Raw genomic sequence first — 3,229 nt, forward strand, 5'->3', positions numbered from 1 at the left:
GCTCTGCAGAGAACCGTTACCAGTTAATACTGCCCATCTTCTTTATAGTTAAGTAAACAAAGCTATTATACTTCTCAGTCTTTATCTTGCATATTCATGAAAGCACATTTTTCTCAGAAAAAAAGCAAAAGTCATCCCTGTCTCTCTGAGCTATACCCCTGTAAGCTATGGCCTAGATTTATTCATTCAATGAGCAAGCAGTAATTTGAAAACTTCCATGAGGCAGATAATATGCTATATTCTAGGGAAACAGAAATGACCAAGTCATAGACCTCACTCCCAGAAAGGATCAAAATGAGACCCTTTCTACCATTTAAAATGATCTCCAGTACATTTCATCTTGATTTCACTTCCACCACTTCTGTTAAGATTTTAGTCACTTCTTTCCTATGTTATCACAAGAACTTTCTACTCTGGTTTCCTGCCCTTGTCCTGCATCACAAGTGATAGTTCTACATGTAAGTGGGATCATGTTTATCCTCCATTGAAAAATCCCACAAACTCTTGGGAAGACCAAAAAGACTGTATAACCTTGGTCTTGCTTACCTCTACTACCTCTGCTCTGATATTTAAGATTCCCAAATCTTCATGTGGTTCTGAAACTGTTCCGTGCCCAGTCATCCCTGCAGGTATCAGTACATGCTTTTTCCTTCTACAGGGGCATTGCTCTTTCCTCTTTAAGTCCCTTTAAAATATCTAACTTTTAACGTTTAGAACTACAATCTGCCTGATAATGATTTCTGTGGATGGTGTCAGTTAGGGGTGGCGAGTCATTGTCTTCTCCATGAAGACAGCCAATTTACCCACCATGGTTTATTGAAAAGTCTTTCATTTTCCCACTCCACCTCAGTGTTTCCTTGTAAATCAGTCGTCTATACATGAGTCCTTATATAAACAGTCTGTATCTGAACTTACCATTTGGTTCCGTTGATTTTCTTGTTTATCCTCTTGACGAACCTCCTCTGTTGTGATGCTACCATACTTGATGTCAGGTAGAGTAAGTCCTCCCACTCTATTCTTTGTCTTCAAGATATTCTTAGCTAAGTTTTTCCTTTATTATTTCCATAAGAATTTTATCACTTGTAATTTCCACAGAACAGGTCAGCATTTTAACTCCAATTTTGTGGAAGCTGTAGATTAATTTGGACAGTTTTCATGTCTGTAGAATTTTAAGTCTGTTCAGTCATGAACTTGGTTTATCCTTCCACTTCTTTCAGTCTTCCTCTATTTTTGTAAATGCCATTCTATAACTTTATGGACAGAAATCTTTTGAAACTCTCATTAAAGTTATTTCTAGGTCCTTCATACTTTTAAGATGTTGTAAATGTCATTTTTCAAAATTTAACATTTCAATGCCTTATGAGTGGTAGATGGAAGCAAAACTTTATATATTAACCTTGTATTCAACTAACTAACTCAGTTAATACATTAATTTATATGGACTTTACCTTTATACCGTAATATCATCTGAAGATAACATCAACTTTTTACTTCTTCCGTTGAAGTGTGCTGAATTACATTGCATGAACCTAATTTGGTCATGATATGTCCTTCTTATAAAATATAGCTAGATTTTGAGGGTTGATTTGATTTTTTTTTTAGGATAAATGAATTTAATCAAAGAAAGAGAGTGGCCTGTAATTTCCTGTCCTGCAATGAATTTGTTATATCTTGGTAGCAATGTTAAGCTAGTCTCTCAAAGTGAGTTAAAAAGTTTTCTGTTTTTCCTATTCTCTGGAAGAGTTTGAGTAGATGTGTATTATTTCTTTCTTGAATATTTGGTAGGATTCATTAATTTTGTACCAAATAAATAGCCTACAATAATATTTTGTAGGAATGTTTTAAAGTATGGTCTCAATTTCTCTAATAGATATGATATTATTCAGATTTTCCAATTTTTCTTGAGACAGTTTGGTAACTTTTATTTGCCTGGAAATTTGTGAATTTCCTCTAAATTTTCATTGTATCAACATGATGTTATTTATGTTTTCTTCATGTTAAAAATTTTCCATATGATCTGCACAGATTACTCCCTTTTAAGCATTCGTATTTTTTTTGTTGCAATTTTTCTCTGTTTTTGAACACTAGTACCAGGATTTTATTAAGTATATTTGTCATTTATTAGAATCTAATTTAGTTTTATTTATCCTTTCGATATTTGTCTTTTATTTTGTGAAATCTTCCTCTAATATTTATCATTTTGTGTGTTCTATTTTCTTTGTGTTTAATTTTCTGCTTTTTTCTAGCTTGTGATGAATGCTTATGTGGGAGATCAAAATTTGGCCACCCTGAAATATATCTCTTTACCTTGATTGTTTTCTCTGAAGGACATTTGACCTCCCCCACTAACTGCCTAAAGAATTTGACATGGTGGCTCCTTCCTGGAACAGATCTTCCATCTGATGGCTGTAATATAATGTAAAATAGATGTTACAATAGGAAAGGCACCAACAAGCCCATCTTATCAGAAATTCTGTCTCTCTGGCCACATTCTTTGGATGGCCCTGCAAGGAGTTGCCAGACAGACATCTACATTTATAAGGGAAATCTCCATTTGTAAAGGTATCTCCCTCTCTGTCTTGGGAAGAGGGGGGATGAGCTCATTTCTAGTGACTTATCAATGTGGAAGGTGATGACTTAAATCTGCATAATAACCTTACTCTTGTTTACTGTGCTTTAGTGGTAATCTCCTGTAACTGACTCCCCCCCCAACATCCTCTGTCATTAGCTAAACATGGTATTTAAGACGAAAATTTCTGCTATTGTGTTAAGAAACGCAGTGTCCCTGCTTTCTCCCATGTATACATGTTATTAAACTTGGTATTATTTTCTCCTGCTAACCTGTCTTGTTGATTATTTGGCCAGCCAAAAGAACCTTAAGGGAAAGGGCAGAGAGAGATTCTCCCTCTTCCCCCGACACTTAGAACTGAGAACTTCAACCTTTCTATATTATACACAATAATATATAAATTTATATAATTTAGGATTATACATTTCTCTCCAAGAACAGTTTTAATTCCACCCCATAAGATTTGATGAATTGTATATTTAATTGGAAATACATTCTAATTTCCATTGTAGTTTACTCATTAATCATGGGTTGTTTACAAATGTATTTGTTAACCTCCAAGCATGTAGAAATTGAAGTTAGTGGACTTAGTGTTCTTTAGATGAGCATATGGAATATATTCCCAAAATTACCATGTGCCAAATGTGCACATGGAAGCTT

Source organism: Diceros bicornis (genome assembly GCF_020826845.1).
Source record: "Diceros bicornis minor isolate mBicDic1 chromosome 30 unlocalized genomic scaffold, mDicBic1.mat.cur SUPER_30_unloc_7, whole genome shotgun sequence".
Lineage (NCBI taxonomy): Eukaryota > Metazoa > Chordata > Mammalia > Perissodactyla > Rhinocerotidae > Diceros > Diceros bicornis.